Here is a 20661-nt window from a genome sequence, read left to right on the forward strand (position 1 = left end):
AGAAAACTCTTGCTATACGGCGTAAAGCACACGACTTATTTCAACTTTCATATTCGATGGGACCAATCGATTGTTGAGGGGAGTGCGAAGATGTCAACCAGTGGCGTAGCTACAACTTCGGGCGCCCGGGGCCAAGGATGTTCTGCCGCCCCCCTTTATCTACCAATTCCCACGACAGCCGGTTCTACGTACCGGAATTGACCTCGGATTTTATCCGACCAAGGGCAAGTTTCATGAGGTGGTTCGAACGAAAGTGAATTTTTACAAAATATCTTCGATATTAAGTATATAAAATTTAGGAACTAGAAGCCACGCACATTCTGAAGTTCTGAAGAAGGAAACTGATAGTAAATTTGCAAGAAATCTTATTGAAAGCCATAGAAAAAACCCATTTACGCCCTATATCTTTTACACTTTTGACACAATTTGCAGGAATTTTTGCCCGAATTGGAGTTTTTAAATACCATTTTTGAAAATTTGGAGAAATAAAAGTATTTATTAGGCATAGGGTAACTGTGAGAGTGACAAATCGCTAGACGAAGCTAGAAAAGTGCATCTTTAAGTTCTGTCACTATTTTTAAGAAAGATATAAGCCAAAAGATATAAGACAAATTCGAAGACTGAAGAGTATTCGAGTAAAAATTAATATTTTTCATTTTTATTCAGATTATTACATTGTGAGTGTACAACTCTTTATCTTTTATAATAAATTTTGTAAAAAAATTTGTTGAGGTATTTTTCTCTGAATATTAAAGGACGGCGAAGATCGTTTTGCCGCCCCCAAGACGTTGCGCCCGGGGCTACGGCCCCCTAAATAACTTCACTTCCAATCAATGAAATGTCATGAAATTCTCACTGGACAATCGATAAAGATTCGAACGCATTAGTCGACATATAGATGGCGCCACCAGGTGGCGGTAGATTCAAAAGATTCCTGTTTACTTTGGAACACACCTTGTAATAATGAATTTCAATACATGGTCCTATAGTATAAGGTAATATATTACCATATTTGTTTAATTCTTGTGTTATGCATGCGACAGTATCTAGACTTCAGGCCACTTCAGTTAAAAGACTGGTCAATTACTCAACAGCTCTACCACAGCTATGAGTCTCCTAAATCCCGGAACTCTTGCACGGTGTGTATGTGTTCGTTTCCGCGCTAATACTCTCAGTGTATTGGAGCAACCGTAGCCGTGACTTGGTGGTCATTGTTCGGCTGCACCCGAATCTAGCCCATCCTTGCTTGTTGTGAATTATAAATATTGTTTACCTAAAAAAAAGAAGAATAACAATTATTTCCTACGAAATGTTATAATTTATACAAAAAGATTTACCTATATATCATACAAACATATTCATACATATGTATATCTATACATATGCATGTGTGTATGTACAAAAACGAACGAGACAAATCGCCAGACTACGTAAAGGATGCCAGCAAGCAAGGCGCTTATACCAAAGGTCACGTGGTATACCTGAATACACCACTCTCCAAAAACACTTTAAGGACAAAAGAAAATTACTAAAACAATCAATTAAAAAAAGCAAGCAGAAATGTTTTCTTAAACTGTGCGACCATATTGAAAACAACGCTTGGGGACTCGAACGGAAAACTCCACACTGGCGGGCAAATGCCAACCTCCCCCTCAACAATTGTGAGAATAGTTTCGGTACTCTTCCCTATCCGACCACCACTCAATCAGGAGATCGTGAGAGTACCACAAACCCAGGTTATTCCGGCTGTTTCGAATGAAGAAATCCGCATGCAAACGGTTAAACGCATCTAAAACCCCGGGATCAGATGGAATTCCGAATATAGCGCTTCGAAACAGCGATTGCTAGAAACATAGACCCTTTTCGAACAATGTATAATACATGCATCCAGAAACGCCACTTTCCCACCATATGGAAAAGGCAATACTTGATATTATTGCCGGAACCTAACAAACCAATGACAGAACCGTCCCACTTCCTGCCCCTCTGCATGTTAGACTCCGCTGGAATGGTTCTGGAGCGGATCATATACCAACGGCTAAATAAGGCAATGGACGATGCCGGTGGATTATCATTCAACCAATTCGAATTCAGAAAGGCAGGATCCACAATCGCAGCTGTAAACCTAGTAAAGACCCTGGCTGTACGAGCTATAAGTGGGAAAAGATGGAAAGGAGGCACAATACAGTACTGTATGGTTGTAACCCTGGATGTGAAGAATGCCTTTAACTCGGCATCTTGGCATAGTATCATAGTAAGCTATTTTGAGGAAAGAACTTTGAGCTACAATACAAGCGAAGGCTCTAAAAAATATAAAGTCTCTGGTGGAGTACCCCAAGGATCGGTACTTAGGCCGCTACTCTGGAACGTCATGTACGATGGAGTACTGCGACTGAAAGTACCCAAAAACGTTCATATCTTTGGGTTCGCAGACGATATCGCTGTTGTGGTTATAGCCAAAACACATACACGATATAGTTTCGATAACCAACAGAACAATAGCGTTAATAAGCGATTGGCTAGAAACTAACGGACTGAACCTAGCGGAGAGCAAGACCGAAGCGGTACTCATTACTGGCAGAAAAATCCGTGAAGTTGCCACGTTCAATACAAAGGGTGTAAGCATCACTACATAACTGGCAATTAAATACTTGGGAATTATACTTGATGCAAAGATGTCCTTAAAGAAACACTTAGCGTGCACATGCGAAAAAGCTACAAAAGTGTGCAGAGCCTTGACCCGGTAAATGCTCAATACCCGTGGGCCAAAGCAAAATAGAAGACGACTTTTAGCTGTTGTATTAAAGTCAGTTCCGCTGTTCGGTGTTCAGATATGGGGAAAAGCCCTCGAAGTAAAATCATATCACCGTGGTCTTTTTTCGATATACGCCACTTGCGCGCTGAGAGCATGTTCTGCGTTCCGCACAGTATCGGAAGATGCTGCTCTAGTTATTGTGGGCTTAGACCTCCTGGCCAAGGAAATTCAATGCTGTACAAATGACAGGTTACCGCACAATACACTAAAAGAAATAGCAAGGGCAGAGACGGTGATTCAGTGGCAAAAACGCTGGGAAGAAAGCGGAAACGGGCGGTGAACATTCCGACTGATCCCCAACGTCGAACCATGGTTAAATAGACCGAACAGTGAAGTAGACTTCCACCTAACTCAAATCCTCACACACATGGCTGCTTCAAAGCATATTTGAAACGATTCGGGCACGAAAATAACGACACATGTGATTATTGCGGAGGCGATACCGCCGAAAATATGGAACACACATTTATCTATTGCCCAAAATATAACCGTGAGAGGCAACACTTAAAAAAATGCGTTCGGTGTAGACCCAACTCTCGGTAACTTGGTAAACCAAAAAAGATGCAGCCAGAGTTATGAAATCCCAACGTGCCAGCGAACAGCGGCGGAGAAAAGAGCTGTTAAATGTAACGAACAACCACGACTCAAACACACAAACATTGACGTGACGGGCAGGGTTGGCGACGAACAATGTACTAGGGGAGTTATCAAGCCAACAAAGGTGGGACCAAGTAAATGCAACTTGCAACTGAATGCATTTCGACCAACACGTACGCATGAGTATCACTCAACCATCCTTCCGACGTAATACTTGACGGTGATACCGGGGGGAACGGTGAATGACGGTAGGAGGTTTAGTTCGGATTAAAGTTCCACACTGACATGGGGTCCAGACTTTCGATGCTTCCTCCTCGTTAAAAAAAAAAATCTATGTATACATATGCATGTATGTATGTAAGAACACAAATATGAATATAAATACGTACTTATATGTACATATTTACTACTATGTAATCTCATGTGTCTTCGAGAATTTACTGCTTAAAGTTAGAATTATTATAAAATCACTGTGAGCGACAAAAGTCTTAAAAGAATTAAATAAATTTTAGGGTTTATTTTTCAATACTATTGATTGTTGTAGATGTTATCGTGGTGTTAAGTCGCATTTTTCCCGAGTGTGTTAGCATAATCATTATCTCCATCAACAAAATGGCAAAAACAATAACAGCAACAACGGCAACTGTCAGCTGAAATGAAATTTTGGAGAAGGCCAAACGAGTCAAAGTAGAAAATACTACATTTATTCACTTGTATTCATGCATGTACGTATGTATGTATTTATGTTTCTGTAGTTATGTATTGTGATTACATTTATTTGCTACACGGCATAACAGCACGCTTGCAAAACTTTACTTTCACACATTCATACACACTAAATACTCATATACTCGACCATGTGTGGACTAAACTAAAAGTGTGAGGCGAAAACGACGATGGCGAGGTGTATCGCAGTGCAGCAAATAAGTGGCGAGGGAGACAACCACTCGGTGCAGAGACCGACTGTCATGGGGCGATTCGGAGAGGCAGAGCGCCAAAACGACAGTTGTTCAGTTTTAGTAGATTTTCCATTCATTTTTGTTCGCTGTTCGTTCTTTACCTCGATTTATTTAAATGTGTGCATATGTTCCGGTTAGCTGGTAGTCGGTGCGATGCGCAGTTACTGTAAACAATTTCCTACCCAAAGATAGCGAATATGCATACATAGATGCAAATGAGTATATGTAAGTATGTAAAATTGTTTTTGATCGCATACATGGCTTTCCAGCCAGATTTTTTTTTTTTTCGGAGTTTGCTTAGGAATTGAACTGAGAGCTGCGCTGAGTTGCGTCGTCGGTGGAACTTGCTCGTTGTAGATTTATTGCAAAACTTATTTATTCATATGACCATAAACATACCACATATATACATATAAATATATACACACATGTTTACTTAGTATGTATCTGGATACAATAATGCTCCGTTGGCATCTTCTATTAGTTTGCTCAACTTTTGCCGCAAACTTTTGTGACATTTTATCACTTATATGTATGTACAGATGTATGTATGTACATAAATAAATACCTATACATACATACATATATGCACACATATGTATATATGTATGTATCTACATTTCGGCTGATATAAAGTTATCGCTAAAATAGTTAAGGGATACACCTAGTGTGAAATTAGGAAAAAATGATTTTTCGTCTTTTGATAATTTATACCTTTAAAAATAACATACTAAAATTTTAAATCGGTATATAAAATAGTTTAATCTTCTTTATTGGCGTAGACACCTCTTATGCGGTTAAAGCCGAACTTATGACCGGGCGCAGTCGTTCTAGCTTTTCGCTGTTTGGCGCCAATTGGAGATTCCAAGTGCGTCAAGATCCTTCTCCACCTCTCTTCCTCTCTTTCTCCCGGGGGTAATGTGTCGAATACTTTCAGAGCTGGAGCGTTTTCTTCCATCCATTATCTCAATGTCGTCATAATGGGTTGTCAAAAAAGTCTTGCGGTATTTTTATTATTTTTTTTTTTAAATGAAATTGAAATGAATTTTTGATGACTCATGCCCAGCTCTTGACCGAAGCTACGGCTGCTACTATGCCGGTCTCTTTTAACCAATTCAGCGATTTTATCGCAATTTTCGACGACAGACCTTCCGGAGCGTGGCGCATCTTCGACCATCTCTACAGCAGAGCGAAAACGTTGAAACATTTTTGCCTTTATCGTAGTAGTGCTGTAAAATATGCCGTATTTTCTCCTTATTTTGCTCCATGTTTGCGACGCTATAACTCACGAACGACTTAAAAGAAACGACAATCAATCAAACACGTGTTAGCGCATGAAATGAGCTTTCCAAAAAGGTATAGCATGACCCGATGCGACGAATAAAACTGGAACTACGCGCTTTCAGCGCCAACTAGCAAAAATACCGCAAGACTTTTTTGACAACCTAATATATTTCGTACAGCTCATCGTTCCATCGAATGCGATATTCGCCGTGGCCAACGCGTAAAGGACCATAAATCCTTCGCAGAACTTTTTTCTCACGCAACGTCGACTTATCTAATGTTGTCATCGTCCATACCTCTGCACCAGTTATCAGGACGGGAATAATGAGTGACTTATAGAGTTTGTGCTTTAATCGTCGAAAGAAGACTTTACTTTTCAATTGCCTACTCAGACCGAAGTAACACCTGCTGGCAAGAGTTATTCTGCGTTGGATTTCGAGACATTGTTGTTAATACTGATTCCAAGATAGACGAAATTATCTACGACGTCGAAGTTATGACTGTCAACAGTGACGTGGGAGCCAAGTCGCGAGTACGACAACTGTTTTCTTGATGACAGGAGACATTTCGTCTTGGTTTCGTTCACTACCAAATCCTTCCTTATCCAGTTTGGAGAATGCAGAACGTGTTGACAGTGTCTTTCACACAATACGCTCGATAGATTATTAAATGCGATGTTGAAGAGGCTTATTCCACGGTAGTTGGCGCAGATTGTCGGGTCTCCCTTTTTGTGGATTTGGCAGAGTACACTTAAATTCGAGTAGAATTTTCGATCATTTTTCATTTTAGTTGGGATGTTTTTACTTGGGGAGGGATGTTTCGCCTTCTCACTTTAGGTCGCTTTCAAAAGGATCTTTTTGCTACCCAGAGGACACTTAGTCCAAGACCGGAAGTCATGAGCTGAAGGTGCTCAGAGAACTTTCCTCACGTAAACTTCTACACATGACTCCAGCATTAAAAGCTTTTTTTTTACGTATTTTACATATGTACATATGCATGGCAAGTACTACTTCAACATCTCTATTCGGTTAGGTAACATTGGTCGATTACCAGAACTTTGTTTTATATTATGCGAATTTACACTTCTATATTATACTCCTTTAGTTGCTCAATGTTATCATTAATAAGTGAAAAACTTGACGAAAATGTTGAATATACACAGGTCGATTAATAAAAGATTATTGTCTCTAAGCCAGATCATTGGAGACCGTGATCTATGCCTGTGCCTATTTCTAAAAAATTCTTGGCTATTGTCCATTTTTAGAAATGCTTCTCTGGTCTAAACGGGAGTTTTATTTGAGAGATACTACGGACCATAGTAAAGATGTGCTGAGTTTTCTTAAACGCTGCTATAAAGAATTTAGAGATGCGTAAGTTACTAAATCTAGGTTTATGTTAGGCCTAAGTAGAGGTAAATCCATTCTGATAAGTTACAGTCTGTTCAAAAACAATTTTTATACTCTCGCAACAAAGTTGCTGAGGAGAATATTATAGTTTTGTTCACATAACGGATGTTTGTAAGTCCTAAAACTAAAAGAGTCAGATATAGGGTTATATATATCGAAATCAGGGTGACGTTTGTTGAAATCCGTGTCTGTCTGTCCATCCGTCCGTGCAAGCTGTAGCTTGAGTAAAAATTGAGATATCATGATGAAACTTGGTACACGTATTTTTTGGCTCCATAAGAAGGTTAAGTTCGAATATGGGCAAAATCGGCCAACTGCCACGCCCACAAAATGGCGGAAACCGAAAACCTATAAAGTGTCATAACTAAACCATAAGTAAAGATATTAAAGTCAAATTTGGCACAAAGGATCGCATTAGGGAGGGGCATATTTGGACGTAATTTTTTTGGAAAAGTGGGCGTGGCCTCGCCCCCTAATAAGTTTTTTGTACATATCTCGGAAACTACTATAGCTATGTCAACCAAACTCTATGGAGTCGTTTCCTTCAGGCATTTCCATATACAGTTAAAAAATGGAAGAAATCGGATAATAACCTCGCCCACCTCCCATACAAAGGTTATGTTGAAAATCACTAAAAGTGCGTTAACCGACTAACAAGAAACGTCAGAAACACTAAATTTTACGGAAGAAATGGCAGAAGGAAGCTGCACCCAGGCTTTTTTTTAAAGTGAAAATGGGTGTGACATCGTCCACTTATGTACCAAAAACCATATTACGGGAACTACTAGACCGATTTCAATGAAATTCGGTATGTAATATTTTCTTAACACCCTGATGATATGTACAAAATATAGATGAAATCGGTTCACAACCACGCCTTCTTCCAATATAACGCTATTTTGAATTCCATCTGATGCCTTCTCTGTATAATACGAGTATATACATTAGGAACCAATGATAATAGCGGAATAAAACTTTACACAAATACGGTATTTGAAAAATATGTAAATGACTGATAATGAAATCTCGATTATCACTTTATCGTGCGAGAGTATAAAATGTTCGGTGACACCCGAACTTAACCCTTCCTTACTTGTTACTTTTCGCATTAGGGATGGGATCAAGTTTAAGTCTAAGAAAATTAAAATCGAGCAATAACTACGCCTCCTTCCCATATAGCACGATTTTAAATTCCACTTGATTCTTTTATTTTCCAGTACATAAATCAAGAAGCAATTATCAAAACAGAACTAAACTTCGTTCTAATAATGCTTTTAAAATATACCACCTTATGATCAAAAATTGTCCACATCCAACCAAAACTATTCAAGTTCTAGGTACCGGATATCTGGACCCCGGTGCCTATAACTGACTTTTGTTCGAAAATATCGGTAAATATCTGAGATACATATATAATAGAAATTCTGGGAGAGTACTTCTCTGACAATGCAGGTGACTTTGTACCGCATATATCGGCCAATATGTAAGTTATCCCAATGAAAATGAGCTAGCGTGCTTTAATCATAACAGTGTATCTTTGTGCCTAAAATAGATAAATTTAAGCGAAAACTTGACTTATCCCCCATATAACTAATATCAGGATTTTCGAACATCCGACTGACTTTACTCTAAATGATGACTTTTTTAGTAAGTTATATGTGGTATTTGGAAAAACAATAAAATCGGTTCGATACTACGCCAACTCACAAATATTTTATTATATTTTAAATTTTCGTTTCCTTAACAGACTTTTGGTTAATGTTTTACATCTAAAAGTGTTCCCCTGGCTTTAATGCTTGCAAGTTGCAAGAGCATAAAATGTTAATAGTTAAGAAGGTATGTATGTGCTAAACCATCAAAGCTACGACAACAGTGTAAAAATGGATGAAATCGGATGATAAGCCCATCCACTCGCAATATAACGGCACTGTTAAAAACTACTAGTAATCAGCGATAAATCAATAACTGTATACACCAGAGACATAAAATTTCATAACCAAAGATAGTATGAAAGGGTTTCATAATAACCGAGCTTAAAATTAAACAATGAGTTTGGCTCCACCCACGTTTAGGTGAAATCTCATATCTCGAGACCCGCACAACCGATTTCAACCAAATTCGGCGTATAAGACTCTACTGATATTTCGCCTACTTCCCACATAACACAATTTTAAATTCCTTTGATTATTTCACTTTCGTATATACAAATAAGGAAGCAACTAATATAACAAAATAAAACTATGCACGAATAATGGCTTTGAAGTACAAGTATGTCACTTTTTAACCAAACATTGTCCAAATCGAACCAAAACTGTTCCAGCCCCTAGGTGCGAAAATGTGGACCCCAGAGCCTATAATTTTCTTTTTACTGGGTTACATATATAATTGAAAATTGGAGAAAATCCTTTCCTGATAATAGTATCTCTGTGTTTCAAAAATGGGTTTGCATCGACCAATATGTGAACTATCATAATAAAATTGATTGATTGATAGAGCGGAGATTGTTAAAACGGTGCATTTTTGTATTTAGAATAAATAAAACTTGCCCTAGACCCCATATAACAAGCCTTATGTACCTGAAGGTATTACACAGGCTTTAGTCCTTGAAAATTGTAAGATTATGAAATATTCGGCTATACTCGAATTTAGCCCTGCCTCACTTGCTCTCTATGCATTACTTAATTCAAGATTTTACTATCTCGATTTCATTGAGTCACTTCACATGACTTTTAAATAAATTCAACCAATTGAACTGGTGCTGAAGCTGAAGCTTGATAAGCTGGCCGACAGGGATAATGCTCAAAATTCTACGAACAAATGCGGCGGCTTACAGAGGGTTTCAAGATCGGGGCATACTCTTGTTGAACCCCAAAGGTGATCTAGTCACCGATGCCCAGAGCATACTTAAATTATGGAGGGAACACTTCTTCAGCCTGCTGAATGGCAGTGAACACACAACGCCAGGAGAAGGCGAACCCGATTCCCCAATCGATGACGATGGAGCAGACGTTCCATTGCCCCACCATGAAGAAGTTCGAATAGCAATTACCCGCCTGAAGAACAACAAAGTGGCGGGGCCGATGGATTACCAGCCGAGTTATTCAAACACGGCGGCGAAGAACTGATAAGGAGCATGCATCAGCTTCTTTGTAAAATATGGTCGGACGAAAGCATGCACAACGATTGGAATTTAAGTGTGCTTTGCCCAATCCATAAAAAAGGAGACCCCATAATCTGCGCCAACTACCGTGAGATAAGCCTCCTCAACGTCGCATATAAGGTTCTATCGAGCGTATTGCGTGAAAGGTTAATGACCACCGTGAACAAACTGATTGGAGGTTATCAGTGTGGCTTTAGGACTGGAAAATCAACAACCGACTAGATATTCACTATGTGCCAATTCTTGGAAAAGACCCATGAAAGGAGAATCGACACACACCACCTCTTCGTCGATTTCAAAGCTGCTTTCGACAGCACGAAAAGGAGCTGCCTTTATGCCGCGATGTCTGAATTTGGTATCCCCGCAAAACTAATACGGCTGTGTAAACTGACGTTGAGCAACACGAAAAGCTCCGTCAGGATCGGGAAGGACCTCTTCGAGTCGTTCGATACCAAACGAGGTTTCAGACAAGGCGACTCCCTATCGTGCGACTTCTTCAATCTGCTTCTGGAGAAAATAGTTCGAGCTGCAGAACTAAATAGAGAAGCTACCATCTTCTATAAGAGTGTACAGCTGCTGGCATATGCCGATATCATCGGCCTCAACACCCGCACTGTTGGTTTTGCCTTCTCTAGGCTGGACAAGGAAGCACAGAAAATGGGTATGGCAGTGAACGAGGGCAAGACGAAATATCTCCTGTCACTGTTGACTGTCATAACTTTGAAGTTTTAGATAATTTCGTCTATTTAGGAACCAGTATTAACACCACCAACAATGTCAGCCTGGAAATCCAACGCAGGATTGCTCTTGCCAACAGGTGCTACTTCGGACTAAGTAGGCAATTGAAAAGTAAAGTCCTCTCTCGACGAAAAAAAAAACTCTATAAGCTCATAATTCCTGTCCTGCTATATGGTGCAGAGGCTTGGACGATGACAGCAACCGATGAGTCGACATTACGAGTTTTCGAGAGAATGGTTCTGCGAAAGATTTATGGTCCTTTGCGCATTGCGCACGGCGAATATCGCATTCGATGGAACGATGAGCTGTACGAGATATACGACGACATTGACATAGTTCAGCGAATTAAAAGACAGCGGCTATGTCCGAATGGACGAAAACACTCCAGCTCTGAAAGTATTCGACGCAGTACCTGCCGGAGGAAGCAGAGGAAGAGGAAGACCTCCACTCCGTTGGAAGGACCAAGTGGAGAAGGACCTGGCTCCGCTTGGAATATCCAATTGGCGCCACGTAGCGAAAAGAAGAAACGACTGGCACGCTGTTGTTAACTCGGCTATAATCGCGTAAGCGGTTTCTATGCCAATTAAGAAGAAGAAGAACTGGTTTCAGCATGTTGTTGTTCTGTGTAAGTATTTACTTTCAGTATAAGTAGTTGTTGTCATAAAAATGTTATACAGAGGTGTTGTCGAATCTGATAGTTGTCGGAATCAGAATTCAAACCGATCAAAAAAAGTAATAGTCATGAATTCAGATATTATTAGTTTCATGTTCGAAACAGAATTTGTATCGGTTTGGGGTGTTATAGGAACCAGTTTTATCGGTTTTGCTATCAGAAACAAAGCAAGAAGATAGTCGCTGACAGATTTGAAATGTAAGTTAAGAAATCAAGTTACTTTACTGGTTCGAATTAATTTATCTTTATTTCAATTAGGGAAAACAGAGGAATCAAACATGCAATGTCTTAATTATTGAGTTTTTGAGAAAAAAAACCGAATACGGAGGCTGCTATACAATATTTCTGGCCTAGGCAACACTAAGTGTTGCCAGGTGCAATCTGATATTTCCATTGGAAAGTTTGACATTTTTTAGCATAACATCACTCAGAACGTTTTGTCATTTAATCGTGAATTGTTTTATTTACAGGGAATTAAAAAATTCATCTCGGCCAAAAAATGGAATTAACTCGTGAACATTTTCGTGCGATCATTTTTCACAACTTTCGACGTGGATTATCACGCCAAGAGTGCATCGATGAACTAAAATCTTTGTATGGCTATGAAGCACCATCCTATAGCACTGTGAAAAACTGGTACAACGAATTCAATCGTGGCCGACGCTCGCTCAAAGACGAATTCCCTGAAGGTCGTCCAAAAACAGCCGTTGTGCCAGAAAACATCGATGCCGTACGTGAACTGATAATGCAAGACCGTCATGTAACATACCTTCAGATAGAGGCATGCCTATGCATTTCTCCCACTAGCATACATTCGATATTGCATGAACACCTGGCCGTAAAAAAGGTTTGTTCTCGTTGTATCCCGCACAATTTGACAATCGCTCAAAAAAAGGCTCGTGTGGATTGGTGTAAAGAAATGCTGAAAAAATACGATCGCGGTGCTTCAAAAGACGTTTATAAGATCGTCACAGGTGACGAATCATGGATCTATGCGTATGAGCTCGAAACAAAACAGCAATCGACCGTGTGGGTCTTCCAAGACGAGCCAAATCCAAAGAAAGTTGTTCGTGGAAAAAGCACTTCGAAGCAAATGGTCGCTTGTTTCTTCGGCAAAACTGGTCATGTGGCCACTGTTCCGCTTGAGCAACGTAGGACGGTCAATTCTGAGTGGTACACCACCATTTGTTTGCCTGAAGTCTTCGGAGAAATTCGAAAAACGAACAAGAGAAGACGAATCATTGTGCACCATGACAATGCGAGCTCTCACACATCGGCTCAAACCAGCGCCTTTTTTACCGGCCAAAACGTCGAATTGATGGGTCATCCGCCGTACAGCCCTAACTTGGCACCCAATGACTTCTTTTTATTCCCACACATCAAGAAAATAATGCGTGGTCAACGATTTTCGTCGCCAGAAGATGCTGTTGAAGCATTCAAAAACCATGTTTTGGAGGTGTCTCAATCGGAGTGAAAATCTTGATGGAGAATATTTTGAAAAACAATAAAACCATTTTCGTTGATAAATATTCCTATTTTCATTATTAGGCCAGAAATACATATACATATATAGCAGCCCTCGTATTTAAGCAAGATTTACGTAATACAAAACATAATAAACGTCCCAAATGCGTCTTTATTCATTCGGTAAATGTTATCTCTTAAAAACTTCCTTTAAATCAGAACTCAACAAAAACTTTAATAAAATTGCTTGCAAATGTATTAACTTGAAAGTTTTGTCACATTAGTAAACAGTTGATTCGAATATTGGGTTTGCGTATGCTCGAAAAGACGAAAATCCAATCAGATTCTGTAACACCATCGAAAATCAGAATTGGCTTTCAATTCCGATAACTATTCAAATCTGTCTTGGGTTCCACAACACCCCTGATAGTCAATCTGGATCTGTTTATATTTTTGCATTTCATTGTTATTGCTTCATTTCGATTTCCCTCATGCTCTGTAACGTACATATGTATGTATACACGCTCTTTAGCCTTTGTTCTTGTTTTGCTACTGCATTTACAACGAACGAACTTTGCTTTTATTTAACCCTCGGGTTTGTTGTTGCTACTTATTATTACCGCATTTTTCCTGCCATACCACCGACTGTTTGTAATCATAATCGGATCGCACTACTACTAAACATACATACATATGTATACATACCTATTACTTGATTCGCTTCGCTCGCAATGAGAAAAACACACGCGCAAACAAAAGTGAAGAAAAGCATTCAGCAATAAATATTAAGAGCACCCAACAACAACAAATCGAAATACTGTTCGTTCAATGTTTTCTCGCGGTCGCAACTTGAGCGCGATCTTGATCTCTTGCAGCTGGCAAGAGGTGCACTTGGTTGTATCAGCGTTGTTCTGTGGCTTGTGCTAAGACGTGCTCTGAGCGCCGCTCTTGTCGTTGGTACTGTTGTCAACAACGTGCATATCCACTTTGCGTTTTTCTGCTCCTCCGATTTAGCATTGTTCACCTTCGGCACTGGTTAATCGTCGTTGACGTTGTTGGCGTTTTTTTTGACGCCGTCGAAATCGGAAATTCCATTAGTTTACTATTCGTCTGCCTGCCTGACTTTCCACTACTTTTACACTACTCGCCTTATCGATGCGTTTGGTTCGGATGCCACAGCCACGGTGGACGGTATGACCTCTCTACGGTTCTCTCTTCATTTGGTCAATAACTGTGTACTCGTATGTGTTTTTGCTTACGCTGTTGTCAGCATTTTTTGCATTTGCTTGAGAGCGTAAGTTTGCTAGTAAGTATGTTTCTGTCTTTTGATATTTGAACGTTGCTTCTATTGGTAAGACATTAAAATTATTGAAGGCTAATTTGGTTACGCTAATTACGCAAATTATATGTATTTACATACATATACATACATATGTATGTACATATGAACAGCTATGTTCAAAATAATAGGAGTGCCCCTGAGGAAAATATTTAATCCAGAAAATTTATTATGTCAGAACATGAACGTCAAGCACTCTTTCGGAAAACTTTTAACGGTATTCCGCGAGTAAAGGAATTAAAGAAATACTCGGGTGCTATGATCAAATGATATCAAAAAATTTTAGAAAAACCCTGAAAACTGATAAAGGAATTAAAGAAATACTCGGGTGCTATGATCAAATGATATCAAGTACCCTGTCCTACAAAAATAAAGCCGAAACACGTGGACGAAAACGCAAAACTATTAAAGAAAGAGATCGAGGCATATTCCAGTCGTCTAAAAAAGATCCGTCGTCTAGAGAAATAAAGAAACGTCTAGATCTTGATGTTAGTGAAGTAACAGTTTGTAGATCGAGGCATATTCCAGTCGTCTAAACAAGATCCCAAAGCGTCGTCATATTGAAGCACGGCTCCAATTTGTTGAAGAACATGTCAACTGGCATCCGGAGAAATGGAGAAATATTTTGTGGACGTACGAATGTGAGGCAGTTTTATTTGGTGTTAGAGGGTCTGGGCAGTATATCCGTGGTCTACCAAATACGGAACAAAGTCATGCTGCCATACACGGAATGGAATATACCATTAAAGTGGTTGTTTAAGCAAGATAACGACCCGAAACATACAATTAAATAAATACAATCTGGAATGGTTTCGGGTCAATACAGTTGAGGTTATGTCGTGGCCTGCACAGTCGCCTAACCTTAATCCCATAGAAAATTTATGAGCAGATATTAAAAAAAGTGTTACTGACCGTAGACCATCAAATACAAGGGAATTATGGAGCACAACCCACGAAGCATGGCAGCAAATCCCGCTGAAAAGTTGTGGTGATCTGATCGATTCCATGCCCCGCAGATCTGCTGCATTAATAAAAAATTAAAGTTACTTGACTAAATATTAAGGGAACTAACTCTACACTAGTCATAATTTTAATTTTTATACTCCTGCAACCAGTTGCTACCGAGTATTATAGTTTGCTCACCTAACGGTTGTACGTATCACCTAAAACTAATCGAGGTAGATATAGGGCAATATACATACATACATATGTATGTAGTCATATACATACTTATGTACATATGTATATGTAAATGATCAGGGTGACGAGAAAAGTTAAAATCCGGTTGACTGTCTGTCTGTCCGTCCGTCCGTGCAAGCAGTAACTTGAGTAAAAATTGAGATATCTTGATGAAGCTTGGTATACGGGTTCCTTACTAAAAAAAGTTCGAGTTCGTAGATGGACGTAATCGGACACTGTCACGCCCACAGATCACCATTAACTGAAAAGTGCTATAACTAAGCACTAAGTTAAGAAAGAAAGCTGTAATTTGGTACAGGGAACCGTAGTAGTAAGGGACATATGTGGGAAAACACTTTCGAAAAATTAGGCGTGGCCACGCTCTCTAATAAGTTTTACATACTTATGTATAAGCATATCTCCTAAATCACTAAAGCTACAACTACCTACAGTGTGAAAATGAACAAATTGGGTGAATAACCCCGCTCACCCTTAATATAAAGGCACTCTTAAAACTTACTAAAAGCGCAATAAATCAATAACTAAATCCATCAGAGACATTAAATTTTACCTCTGAAATGGCGTTAGAGAGGTTTATAGGAGTGAAAATTGGACGATGGGCGTGGCACCGCCAACTTTTTGGTGAAATCCCATATTTCGGGACCTGGCCAACTGATTTCGACAAACTTTAGTACGTAACATTATTTTTACATGCTTATGTCACATTTTTAAAATGAACGAAATCGGACAACAACCACGCCTACTTTTCATATAGCACAATTTTAAATTCCACTTGATTCGTTTTTTGTGGTTTTTTTCTATCCATTTCAAGATACGTATATTTGACATTAAATACAGCATATGAAAATATTTTTTTTTTTACACAAATAACAAAAATTAATGCTAAAGCTTAAAATGCGCCTAATTCATATCAAAAAAATTTATGTACACCAATGATTATTTATATAAATCAAAAGTAATTACAATAGTTTTACCGGTTTGTGTCAAGTATCTTCTGGGTAGCCTAAGAACATCCGTTTGAAGGCGAGCTAAAGTGAGAAGGCGAAACATCCCCTACATAGGGATGTGCGCTGGGTTTGGGGCCCAGTAAAAAAACACCCCAAACAAAGTAGCAAATAGCATCGGATGAGAGACCCCCTTTTGATGACGACCATGGCAAACGAAATAAAGACTACGAATTGAGGGCATGCACCTGTAATGTCCGGTCCCTTAATTGGGAAGGTGCCACTGCCCAGATGGTTGATGTCCTCACGAAAATAAAGGCTGACATCACCGCCGTCAATAAAATGGGATGGACGGGACAAGGACAGAGACGAGTAGGTCCTTGTGGCACTTACTACAGTGCCCATATAAAGGAGCGCAAGTTTGGTGTTGGATTCGTGGTGGAAGAGAGGCTCCGTCGCATTCGATGGAACGATGAGCTGTATGAGATATGTGACGACATTGACATAGTTCAGCGAATTAAAAGACAGCGGCTATTTATGTTCGAATGGACGAAAACGCTCCAGACCTGCCGGGGGAAGCAGAGGAAGAGGAAGACCTCCACTCCGTTGGAAGGACCAGGTGGAGATGGACCTGGCTACGCTTGGAATATCCAATTGGCGCCATGCCATCGTGTAAGCGGTGTCTACGCCAGTAAAGAAGAAGAAGGTGTATGTAAACTTTATTGGTCCACTGTATGTATGTATAACTAGTGAGGTTGGACTCTCCTTGATTAACTAGTATTTCCGTTTTGTTGTCGAATTAAATGCTCAGCTGCTAAAAGAAGCTGCACTTCGCAGCAGTAAGTCTACTGAAGCAAGTCTACCTGAAAGATACTACAGTAGTTCGGCTAAGCTTGAAGGAGAGCTTCTTTCAGAAAACTTCCCTTTCAATCTTACTCCTTAGCGTGAAAAAGCACATCCACATCTCCTTCGTCGTGGGATTAGTGATGCAGAAAACTATTCCAAGCATCAAGGTATCCCAATCAAGGACACTGGAGACATGTCATTCATCTATCACAACATGATCGATCTGGTTTTGAATTTTTCGATTCGGAGACAGCCAAGTAGCTTGATGATTTTCTTGTGCTGGAATCTAGTAATACAGGCAAGCATATTTAGCGTTCATGTGAAGTGGATTAGTCTCAACACCCTAGTTCTTATTGGCCCATCTTGGTTTTCAGTGACTCTCTCTCTCTCATCGTCAGTGGCTCTCACTGGTTCTTCCTGCTTCTCAGTGATCCTCACAAGTTCTCAGAGGCTCAAGGGATCTCCCTGGTTCGCTTTGTTCTCAGTGGCTCTCGCTGATATTTTTATAATAGAGCAGATCCTCTGCAAAGGGTTTTGGCTGAACAACGAATCTTAATCCATATCAGTGCTGCCGTTTTAAAGACAATGGTGAAGAAGTTTCAGCCTACGACGGATATATTTTTACCCTTATTAGTTGGATGACTAAATTCAGAAAACGTTTCGGAAATACGTCTTCTTAAAGAATGTGGTGAAAATATACAGTAGACAGTGTAGAGCCATTTAAGAACACGATAGAAACGTAATAAAACGATTAACCTTTGCACACAAAGTTTTCAATGCGGAAGAAAACAGTATTTATTTGAAATTGCTTCTCGAAAAAAACATATGTACGATCTTCTTGAAGATTTATTTAACCAGGAAGAACACCAAATAAAGGTTTTAAGTTTTGGCGTACGCCAATGCTTCGGGAAACAAGAAATTACAACTTTTAGTTAATGGAAAACGTATGTAGAACCGGAGACCTTTCAAAAACAAACTGTTACCCGTAACGCATATGGACTCGAAGTCTGTTTGGAAGAATGTGTTTGGTTATTTATTTGGAAAGATTGTTTTACTGTAGGTGAAAGAAAATCATTCGCTTTAAAGAATTAAGGATTTTACGATCTAGGTGTATAGAATAAAATTCGTTGTATTGGATATCAAATTAATTTAGGTTATGATCATTGTGTTTTATTTTATTTTAAATCTTAGGCTTAACGCCATCTAAAGTCGATTTGCTCGAATTTATTCATACAAGTATGTAGTACATACATATAAATACATACATACTTACATATGTGACCTGGTCTACGGAAAGGGGGCTTAGGTGTCAAAAAAAGGATAACAATTAATGAGATAACGAGAAACTGACGATTATTTTTAACAGCTTTTCCCAGAAAACTAGTTTTCGCACGTTAGCTCCCTTTTCGTAGACCAGGCCACATATATGTACATAAGTATATTGACAAGAATGTCTCTTTTAACATCCACTTGTTATTATTTTCTGTTTTTGTTGGGTGGCAATTGTTGTGTCATCCTAAGACTCAAAAAGATTTATCTTATAATATTTGGTCTTATTGCTGCAATCAGCAAGTGTCTTCTTAATTACTCTGGAAAAAGAGGGAAATCATTGACAAATATATACATACATACATACATACTAAATTACTGTGTATACAATACATGCGCCTACATATGCATGTACATATATATGTATATGTATATACATATGTATACATTACATATACATATTTGATTTTGTACATATGGACGCTTCTCCTTTAATTCATTTCGTGCGCGTCGTATTCGAGAATTTAATGCTGATATGCTAAAGACAAATAAGGTTGCGTGTGCATACCCACTTGAATGCGAGCGCTTGCAGCGACCGGTGAAAATAAATATCTGCTCATTGAACGAACGAAATAAAAAAACCAAATAGCAGCGCTCACAAAAAGCACAACAATAAAATAATGCGATACGGATATTTCGCCTGCCAACGGTATACATAAATGTATAATGTTGTCTAGTGCTGCTTAGCGCGATATACAAACGCATGTGTGTGTGTATGTTCTCATTTAAGCATACACACTTATCCGACCGTCCGTTTGTAACTCTTAAGCGACCCTACAAGAACAGTGACAATAATTTTACCGGTCATTTGATTTTGTTTTCTCTTTTTAAATAGTAAAATATGTTTAAAATATTCGCCCATCGGTCGGAGCAAAATTCTAACAGATACATACTATACCCTCCGGAAGTTCCGCCCAATGCTTATGTACGGATTGTTGTCAAACTTTGTCAGTGAGCTAAGTTAGTTTTGTCATTTCATCATGTCTAGTATTATTACGCAAATTTACGTACTCCGGGGGCTACGTAATTTCGATTTTCTTCCAAAAATCTTTTTCTCAGATGTGCCTTTTGTGGTTTAATGGCTTCGTCATCGTCGCCATGGGGGTGACTCAAATTATCGTGAGGTTCAGGAAATTCAACATCACCCCATAAAATTGACTGTGTGTGGTATGGTGGCTTCATCTGGCCTTATTTATTTCGAAACGAGGGAAGAAATGCCGTCACCATCAATAGCGAGCGTTATAACACCATATTGACCAAAATTTTTTTCCAGAATTTGATGAAATAGAAGAGGTCAATTTTTATTTCCAAGATCATTCACAAAATTACTTGATTGCAGTACAAGAAATAATGAAATTTATTTTCTTGAGCAATTACTTGAGGGCTGGATATTAAGCTTAAATATGAACACATTGTGAGAAATGGCAGCCAAGATCATGCGACCTAAGGTCTCTAGATTACCTTACTTTCTCTGGGGGTATGATATTAAATGAAAGGTTTACGCTAATCAACCAGCAATGCGCGAGAAAATCGAAAATGAAATGATACATCGATATTTAAATGAAGCCGTTGTGGCCAATAGGCCGACATTTTCATAAATTATCTGCATAAAAAAATACAGCACTCATTTTGAACGAATATGTGTGTTTTATTTAATTTTACTATCACGTCGTTCTTACTGGTAGACCATATAGGTTCAAACCTATTGTAATCGAAAGCTAGAATAACACAAATTGAAGAAAAAAATTTACATTCAAAATGGCGAAGCATTATATTGCAAAGTTGTAGGTAATAACAAGATCTACAACAATTACTACTGTGATCAAATTTAAAGGTGAATTTTTAATTTATACTTCGCATGTTTCTCGAAACGGTAAAATTTTTTCTTCGTAAGTTGGTAGTATTGT

General features: G+C 38.9%; 1 long non-coding RNA gene across 1 annotated transcript in view; it reads left to right on the forward strand.

Moving 5' to 3' along the window:
• Window positions 1-20661, forward strand: part of LOC126759503 (uncharacterized) — a 230524-nt gene that overhangs the window by 62052 nt on the left and 147811 nt on the right. The window contains exon 2 of the long non-coding RNA XR_007667006.1: window positions 5703-5727. This is a non-coding gene — a long non-coding RNA (uncharacterized LOC126759503). The remainder of the gene's footprint in view (window positions 1-5702; window positions 5728-20661) is intronic.

The sequence above is a fragment of the Bactrocera neohumeralis genome, chromosome 5 (genome assembly GCF_024586455.1).
Source record: "Bactrocera neohumeralis isolate Rockhampton chromosome 5, APGP_CSIRO_Bneo_wtdbg2-racon-allhic-juicebox.fasta_v2, whole genome shotgun sequence".
Classification (NCBI taxonomy): domain Eukaryota; kingdom Metazoa; phylum Arthropoda; class Insecta; order Diptera; family Tephritidae; genus Bactrocera; species Bactrocera neohumeralis.